Source organism: Apis cerana, linkage group LG6, assembly GCF_029169275.1.
Source record: "Apis cerana isolate GH-2021 linkage group LG6, AcerK_1.0, whole genome shotgun sequence".
Lineage (NCBI taxonomy): Eukaryota > Metazoa > Arthropoda > Insecta > Hymenoptera > Apidae > Apis > Apis cerana.
The window spans coordinates 8,923,937-8,933,673 of record NC_083857.1 but is presented as its reverse complement, the minus strand read 5'-3'; the positions used below and the strand labels follow the sequence as shown (position 1 = coordinate 8,933,673).

The window sequence follows — 9,737 nt, the reverse complement described above, 5'->3', positions numbered from 1 at the left end:
ATGCGCGCGCGTGTGTGTAGAATATCGTATACTCATAAGGCGCTAATAAACGAGTGTGTGCGTGCGTGTGCATCATGTATACATTGCTCGTAAAGTGAGGGTGGGAGATGACAGAAAGGGGAGGGACACGAAAGTTCTAACCTCACGGTGGGTGGTAAACGATAGATAAGATGTATCCTTTTTTCATTTTTTTTGACAAGATCAATCCTTGTCTGAATCATACGAATCCTTAAATGGTATAGGCGTTTCCATTTTATCTTTGGATACCACAGGGAAGAACAAGTTTTCTGTTGAAAAATCTATATTTGAAGTCGATTTATGATGAAGATGAAGAAAATGATAGGAAAAAGATGGCAGGTAAGAAATAAAGTACATTATTTATAGTTTTCTTCGTTTAGAAAAAATAAAATTATGGATTATACATATAAATTTTAATTAAATAAAAATATAAATCTTGTAATAATCAAATATTAAATGATCAAAAATATAGAAATACAAAGTATCATAAAGTATCATTTATTTTTCAAAAATAATATTAAATAAAATAATTATTTAATATTTAATCATATTTACTATTTATATTAATTAAATAATGGATTTTTTTATATTTACAAAAATGAAAATTTCCAATTTATATATGATTTTGATTGAATTTATATATGATTTAAAAATGAACAATTTTATTATAGTGATTATTTTATATTAAAATAACGTGTGACATTAAATGACAGATGCATGACTAACTGGAACATGATAAGATCATTTCCTATTACGCATTCGTACTTTCAATTTTTTAACAAAAGGATAAATTTGTTTTTCTTGATATAAAGAAGTATATACTTGAAAATAAATATCCATATAATCTACATAATTCATTTGCATATATGTACTTCACTTTTTATAAATTTTTTTAATAAAATATTAAATTACTATCTATTAGAAAATTTATTAAATTTCTAAGTTTATTATTTAATTTATTTACGAATAATTCTATAAAATATAGAAAAATATTTCAATTCAAATAAATTTTTTCTTATTATTTTTATTTTTATAAATATATAAATTGATTTTATTATTGATTTATAGGACAACATAGATTGGATTATGTGCAATATTTGACATTGATTAAATATTTATTCTCACAATAAGAAGAAAAATTCTAAAATTTTTTGAATTGCAGAATATCGATATATACTTAAAAAAATATTACCACGGTAATCGAGGTGACACAAAAACATCGTAAATATGTACACGACAAAACAGGGAATAAGAAATGTGGTAATCGTTTCACTTTTGAAACTTTATCGAGTTTGTTGCAAGAAATGGTAAGCGATCTCACATTTCGTAATCAGCTGATCTGATTTGCCTCATTACGCGTAAGCTTCCTTCTTACGATAGCTCTTCTTCCCGCAGTTTCTTGGATAACAATGAAGCCTAAACCGTGGCACCTTCGGCCCTTGTTTCCGTTCTCACGTTCATTTGTTCTAAATGGAATCAACGATCTTTTTATTAGTCACCTTCTCATTGCTAGTTTGCCGTTTATTTAGAAAATTATCTTGAGAAAGGATACCACCACTTAATACCTAGAGAAATTTTTACATAACAGTAATTATGATAATAGTATTTCTTTAATATTAATAATACTTATATGTTCAATTTAAAAATTGTTATTATTTGTTAATTGAATAAAATTATACTTTTAATTAATATATAATAATAATTTTATTCTTTCATATTTTCTATATTTTTGTAAGATTTGATTATTTGTAATATATGATAATTTAATATATATATTTTGATGAAATTTGATTATAATTCATTATTTTTAATTCATTTCATTTATTTTATACTTATTACTTTACTTATTATTTTAGAGATTAACTTTGTTTAAGGATATTGACCACTTCAATAATTCGCTGTGAATTACATAAGCATGCAGATTGCTGGTGAAAGGGATTCACATTCAGTTGACAACAGAAGTTTCTACAAAATTGGTAATTATGTCAATAGATTCTGAATTTTAAAATGTAAAAGCTCATATCGCTATTCATAAAAATTAAAAAAAAATTAATTCATGTGATTTGTGTAATAGACTTGTGTAAAGTATCCATTATTCTAATGTATTTTTTATACTTTGACAAAGTGATATATATAATATATATATCATATTACATATATTTCTTAATAATATTTCATTTACGGATTATTTAGATACTTTCACTTAATTCTTAACGGATTATAATGAAAATTGCTAAAAATCCAAAAAAATTGTAATCTTCCATTTATCAATTACTCAATCTTTAATATCCACATTTTATCGAGGCAATAACACAATCCATAAATCTATTTTAAATTTTTTTTTTATATTTCTCATCAAAATTTTTCCACTTGCAAAATCGTTTCGTGAAATAGATTTTTATTTATTCGACACTGTAACACGAATAATTCAATTTATCTTCCAAAAATAAATCACATACTCGGATTTCTTACTTGCGAAACATATTGAACGATAAATGTATTTAATTAAGATGTGCATAGCAGCAAGATACATCCTCTCTCAAGATCTATTTTACACACATGTAGTATATACATATATTCCGACGATCCAACCTTGAGGAATATAATGACCCATCCGACATGTAGTCCAACTGCAACTCTTCCTGCAAGAATTGTTATAATAGTTAAAATTTCTACGATAATTAGCCCGCGTTTATTAAAGTGAACGAGTGAGAAAAGTCGACACGGTTGTGTAAATATCATCTGATTTCGCAATGGCTGGCCAACATTTCGAGCGTGAAAGTTCTGATACCACGACTGGCCGGAAAAGAAATGACTATGGATATCGTGCGAATCGACTCGATGCAAAAGAACGTTTAATCGAGGTTAAATAACACTACGACTCGTTACGTGATTTTCTTCGATTTTCTTTTTTCTTTCTTCATTTATATCTTTTGATTTGTGCATACTATTGTCCGATTTCTTGAATCTGAAAATATATTTCGTTATTAATATTAATATATCGATATGATATGTATGATTCAATTTTTTTATGCGAGAGTATGCGAGAAACAAAAATGTTTTGTATAAAAAATTAAATAAAAAAGTTTGTGAAGTATAGCTATTTAATTATTATTAAACTTTGGGAATTTGAAAGTATATTTTTATTTTGATAACTTTTTGATAAGTCGTACATTGTAAAAAAAAATGTGATATCGAAAAAACGTGTTAAATTTTAAAAAAACATAAAACATTTTATCTGACAATTTTCTTCCGCAATCTCATCATTTTCTTTTCAATAATATAATAATCTGGAATCTTGAATAGTTGACTTCTCTAATAACACTTGAAGAAAAACAAATCGAAAGAAATTAAATTAACAATGAAAAAAATTTCTTCTTTTCTTTTTTTGTAATTTCATTACCATATAAAGATTAGCAACCAGAAAGACTACGGTGTTAATAATTAGTTGGCTATCGAAAGAGAAATGACTAGTCGGTGAAACGAGGCAAGGGTGAAGGTTATATTACTCACGACTCAGCACATCACACCATTACAAGTTATTCATCAACGTTTCAATTTTTGAACAAAGACATTTGTTATTGGTGAAAAAAATTCTACTAAACCAATATACTCGAGTTTATCCTTTGAATTGGTAATGTTTCAGGTGCAATCAGGTGCAGATTTCGTTTCGGAAAAAAAGTCCTTCACTTTACTCGCACCAGTTTGTGAAAGTGAATTCGGCCCTTTTGCCGAGTAACCAATCTGAAATAAGACCGGCTCGATTTAATGTTAATATTCAATATTAAATATTATAATACTTTGAAAGAGAATGTTCAAATAAATCTAAAGTTAGAATCGATATTATATATTACAGACTTATTTTATTTATTTATAGATATATTTATTTCAATTCGATTCATCAAAAGATTTTACAGATTTTTAAATAAAAATGACTTATCTTATGATTTGTTTCAACATCTATAATTCTAAATAAACTTGAAATTTAATTTTCTTTTGTATTTAAGTTGTGAAAGAGATGCTACTTTGTCAGACTATTAGTAGAATCCGAGAAAACCGGTTGTTCAAGCATTAGCAAGAGAATGTATTCACAACCTTGAAATTATAAATTTTACATTATAATTTTTACAAATATAATCTTTTAACATTATTCTTTTCAAGCTAGGATATTCAATGATAACGAGATAATGCAGACAATATTTTATAATAAATTAAAAATCAAGGATTGATTAAGTAATCGTTGCACGAATTAACTCGATTATTATTTTTTAATCATTTTTGTATTACCTCATATATTTTCAAAGACAAAAGTTAGATTCTACGTTTATTCCTATTTCATTAGATTTCATTCTTATGAAATGCATATCAATCGAAAAATAAAAGTACCATAAGAAATATATTTTTATATCTACTTTTTATTACAATTTTTTGCAGATCGATGGAACATAAATATGTTAACGTAAGATAAGCATCATGATCAGTATCGAATATAATAAATAAATAAATAAAAGAATTTATGGTAAGATATACCAAGTACATAAATTAACATAAATATTAATTTTAATATGATTAAAACATTCTTTCATATTTTATTATTTTTAATTTCAAAAAGGAATAATTGATTTGTAAAAATGAAATAATTATTAAATTTATTGTTCTAATTAATTTTTCATACTTTTGAATTTATGTTTTATGAAAAATATATATTTTTTAGTAAAAATATAAAAATTAATCAAATCATTTTTTAAATTTATACTATTATAGATTTACAATATTATTTTAGATCTACTTTAGGTTAGATTTTATATTTTAACATAATTTTCATCAAACAGTTTACAATGTAAATATATTAGAAAAACAATTAATAAAAGAAATAATTTTTATTTATCAGTAAGTTTGATAAGTAAAAAATTTGTAATTATTAAAATTAATATATATAATCATAGAATAATTATGAAATTTTATATTATTATTACATTTCTAAAATGCCGATAGAAATACAAAAATATTGAATATAAAATATATACACGATATATAAAAATGTACAAACCATTATTTTTTTCTTCTTATTAAAAAAAACTTCGATATTTTCAGTTTAGATTGTTACAAGTATTTACATTATCCTTACAAAATTAATTTTATATACTAAATATAGACAAAGAGAGTAAATAATAAGACAAGAACAGAGATAGGTTAAAAATTGTGAAATCAGCGCCATCTTCAGAGTGCCGTAAATGAAACACATAAAAAAGGATAGAAAATAGAGGGAAAAAGATAGAGATTGAATAAAAGTGACATTTAGCGCCATCTCTTGAGTATCAAAAATATCTCTCTCTAAAAGCCATAAGGTAAATAAGAATTAACAGTGAGCGCCATCTCTCGAATGTCAAAAAAATTTTTTCAAAGACAAAATAAAATAAAATAAGAATTAAAGATCAGTGTCATCTTTTGAGTGTTTTTAAAAAAATATTTTTATATTTTATTATAATCACAGTTTACTTTATTGATATCTACTCTATAATATCTCAATTATTATTTTACTTTACTATATTTTTGAAGAAATATTTTTGGCATTCAATAGATGGTACTAGTGGTCAATTCTGATTCTATCTCTATCTTCTTCTCATTATTTTCTATCCTTTCTTTATATGTTTCATTTACGGCACACTGAAGATGGCGCTGATTTCTCAATTTTTAACCTATCTCTGTTCTTGTCTTATTATTTGCTCTCTTTGTCTATGTTATACAAATTATAATAAATTTATAATAACCTATAAAAATCTATCTAAGGCCTTAATGAGAAAAAAAAGGTGACGAAATACAATTTTTAAATATATAGATATATTTTACATATACATTTTTTTAATATTATATGTATTTATCATATACATTCTAATATTTCTAAAATTATTTCAACAAAATAAGATAATTTTAGAGATAATATTAAAATCCTATATTTTCTTACCATTAACTTACAACTCGTAACTGTATTTTGAATATTGTACAGCATTAAAGAACCGTGACGAGATAAAATGAATATGAATGAAAATTTTGACGGCCATATATAATAAAGTGGTTTTCGCTTCTCGAAGTTCCGATGAGGGTTCGTCCCGCGCATAATTGGGGATCTCATGTAAAACACGCATGTGCGCAAATGCTGTCTTGTTTAAGTGGCACAACAGAAAAACCGATTACGCGGATGGGAGAGAGTTGATTTCCCCCAAAAGTAAAGAGGAGGAAAATGAGCTAGAAGGCGAGCATAGTAGCGCCGCCACAGCTGCCCGTGGCGAATCCGTTTTTATCCCCGCGTTGGGGTTGCGAGAAACCCCTCGATCCAACGCAGTCCATCATTCTCGTCGACGACTTGTCAACTCCATTAAGTTATGAGCAGGCATGTGCGAATATTTCAAGAGTTTTCATCTCTGTCCTCGAGCACAAAATTCGATTCACTTTTCGTGCGCAAGTAAATTGACGTGTCGAGTAGTTGAAATAAAGTTAGAAGACCATGTGCATGTAAGTAAAATGGCTATGAATATATTTATACGGTATTTTGAAAATTTAAATATTGGTGTTTACTAAATTAATATATTAAATCGTTTATATCAAATACTTCTTTGAAATATATTTTTTTCAATAATATTATTTATAAAAAACGAACGAAATTATCTATAAATATTTTTTTATATTTTTTAATTATTATATCAGTACTAATAAAGAAAATTATGCACTTTCAGCACTTCAAAATCAAATTTACAATTATATCCGATCCAATTAAAGAGCTCAAAATTCAATGTACAGACTTGTTAAAGACTTCTATTTCTATCAAACAAATCAACAGAAAACAAACAAATGTTGAAAAACAAAGATAAATCGGAAAAAGAAAAAATGAAAAGGGATTCTTCCTCCATGATATAGAGTCGAGAGCTTGGTAAAGGAAGGGAGCAAATATCATTACGCGGCTGCGGCGCGATTCGATTAAAACGCTATTCACGTGTATCTAGCCGAGGTCCGCATAAACCTCGAATATAAACTGGCCGATAGTAAAGCGGCGTAACGTAATTCAGGCCGGGCTGAAAAGCGGCGGGGTGTTCGTACAAAAGGAGAAGGGCTGCTGCTGTTGCTGCTGCTGCGGTGGTGGGCCAGAACGTGACGCAGCGTGACTCGTTTACTCGCTACGCTAGCACAATGCGTTCGTCAGTGGCGTAACATACTATGTAGTACATACATATAGAGTGCTTCAAAAATACAAACCTGTTAGATAATAATTCTCCGAACGGAGAGTTTAGTTGTTTTTTATCTAATTAAAAATTTTATTAATTAAGCTTTAAGGATACTTACACTTAAGTTTTAGTTTATCAATAAATGATTATCTACGATTATATGATTATAAAATAATATGTTGAATAAAGTGAAATCATAATAAAATACATACGCAATCTTTCTGATTATTATTCATAACCATTCCACAAAATAACAAATATTCAATATTCAAATATTCTCGATACATCGTTATCCAAAATTTTTATCTTTATAAAAATTGCGTTAAATTATAATTCTGAAATCATTTGTATAAATGCACGTGCGCGCTTCTCATCCAGTCAACTATATGTTATATCTATATATGTTATATCTATCCAATGGAAGCATATTATAACACATATACCTATTCGTGGCCTGTCTAATATTCATCTTGCGTGTTACATTCGGCCGAATCTTCGTTTGTCGGTAACTGCGCGTATATTCATAGTTTTCTACTTGGTATTAACGCGTTAGGCTTCCATGCTTCTATGAAACTGATTGATTACGCACGTTCTCCACTTCATCGCCGCACCGATACCTCGCGCTCGTTTTGTATGGGCCATTGAAAAGAAAGTCAATGGATACCTTTTCAAGCGAGTGCGATCTTGCTCATTTTTAAAGCGAACAAATTCTCTCTGCAATAGACCACCGATGCTTACCAATCCTTTTTTTCTTCTATTCTTATCTTTGATGTTCAATACACTGCCGCTGAACTGCTCTCATTTCATTGCAATTCTATTATAGAAAGTATACTATATTAATATTATACTGTGTAATATTATATGTGTATTGAAAGATATAAGAGTTGTTGAATTTATAAGTTAAGAATTTCTGTGAATTTGGCAAAAGAATTGAATTAACAATTAGAAGAATTGAGATATTTGTATGTGAATTAAAATATAATTGATATATGCCTACCTCTATTAATTTCAATAGATGAAATGCATTATAATTTTCTGTTGTTAGAAAAATTTTTTTACAATTCACAAAAACTTCATAATTTATCTAAAAATTCTGAGGCACGAGAAATATTTGGATCGTGTCGATGAGTTTTCATGATCGTTGGATGCTCAATAAATAAGATACGAATACAAACATCTCCCATGGTACATATTTCATAAGGAAAGGGACGAGCGGGTCCTGAATTTCTGATTATATTAACGTAACCAGAATCAATTCTTTGCGATGCTCGTCACCCCTCGACTGTATTATACGATTACAATTAGTAGCACCCCTGCGTATTCCCTGATTATATCAGAAACGAACCTCTGGAGTCCGCACAATTGGGTAGTTATCGATATTGGGGTACAGACTATTTTGTTCGCGGGGAGTTAAACGTTATGACTTTCCTTGTTACGTTAACTTACGTATATCGATGTTTTAAACAACTTTTTAGCTAAAAAGAATCAAAATATAAGTATTGTAATATCAATGTTTTACTGTGATAAAAAATATTTGAAAACTTTTTTTTTATTTATAACCAATTATATCTTCTAATATAAAATCAAAAATTTTAACAACATTTTTATCAAATTTACGATTTTATATCAAAAAAATATAATTTTAAAAAATATAGTATAAAATTTTTCTGAAATTTGTGATATTTATTTATCATTTTAAATACCAATATTTTAAATACCATTTATCGCTGTATTTACTTACCAGTTTTACATTTAAATTGATACATTGAAATTATTTGTCATTTTTTTTATATATATTTGTTACTAGATTTTAATTGTCAAAAACCACATTAATAATATTGCATACGATACGAAAAATAATAAAGAAATAAATTTCTGTGATATGAAGAAGCATTATATTTGCATATATATGCACTATATTTCGTCTGTAATCTAACCTATTTTCAATCTATAATTCACAATTTAAAAAATTATTTTGTAAACTCAATTGATAAAATGATATAAAATTACTCTACAATTTCGTGAGAAATTTCATCGATCTTATCCAGTTGTACAGGTAAACAACCAACAAAAAGAATCATCAATAGATGAAATATTCTGAAAAATAGAAAAATGAAGTGGAAGATATAATTTATGGACAACCATAGGATCGACTCGATGTTATTTCTCTACATAAGCAGCAACGACATCTTCATTCATGAAGCCACTAACCTCTAGAGAGAGCTACTATGCCGATTCATCGTGGCTGCACAATTCGTTTCGTTTCTATTGAATCGTACAAAAAACGGAGTCAATGGGCCGTCATCCTTATGTTCGTTTTGGCTCAAGGCTTATTATTATAGTTGGAATTATTTGAGAATAGTAGCAGTAGCTACAGGTGTACCTGTTCATGGATACGTTGTTCAGGATACTTATATATATTCAGCGAGGTTCCTCGTGTAGTCATTGAGAAAAGTTTTCGCCAGTGACGAATTATAGGAAACCAGCAATCCTCTAGGG

The 9,737-nt window shown here is 27.5% G+C and overlaps 4 long non-coding RNA genes across 6 annotated transcripts; 2 read left to right on the top strand and 2 right to left on the bottom strand.

The window, feature by feature from the left end:
- On the top strand, positions 1–1,983 carry LOC107993764 (uncharacterized). 3 transcript variants are annotated; one of them, XR_003696561.2, is made up of 4 exons: positions 1–172; positions 243–357; positions 1,181–1,325; positions 1,414–1,983. It is a non-coding gene; the product is annotated as an uncharacterized LOC107993764 (long non-coding RNA). The 3 variants fall into 3 exon arrangements; XR_001765166.3 differs by having other exon boundaries at positions 1,181–1,605; positions 1,893–1,983; XR_009830161.1 differs by having other exon boundaries at positions 1,087–1,983.
- LOC107993763 (uncharacterized) lies at positions 1,650–5,240 on the bottom strand. Its single transcript, XR_001765165.3, has 4 exons — positions 5,069–5,240; positions 3,532–3,762; positions 2,491–2,986; positions 1,650–2,430 (listed from the first exon to the last, which is right to left on the bottom strand). It is a non-coding gene; the product is annotated as an uncharacterized LOC107993763 (long non-coding RNA).
- Positions 5,241–5,858: 618 nt separating this feature from the next.
- LOC133666252 (uncharacterized) lies at positions 5,859–7,445 on the top strand. The gene is made up of 2 exons (XR_009830151.1): positions 5,859–6,531; positions 6,753–7,445. It is a non-coding gene; the product is annotated as an uncharacterized LOC133666252 (long non-coding RNA).
- On the bottom strand, positions 7,444–9,118 carry LOC107993749 (uncharacterized). The gene is made up of 3 exons (XR_001765158.3): positions 8,980–9,118; positions 8,236–8,713; positions 7,444–8,052 (listed from the first exon to the last, which is right to left on the bottom strand). It is a non-coding gene; the product is annotated as an uncharacterized LOC107993749 (long non-coding RNA).
- Positions 9,119–9,737: the final 619 nt, after the last annotated feature.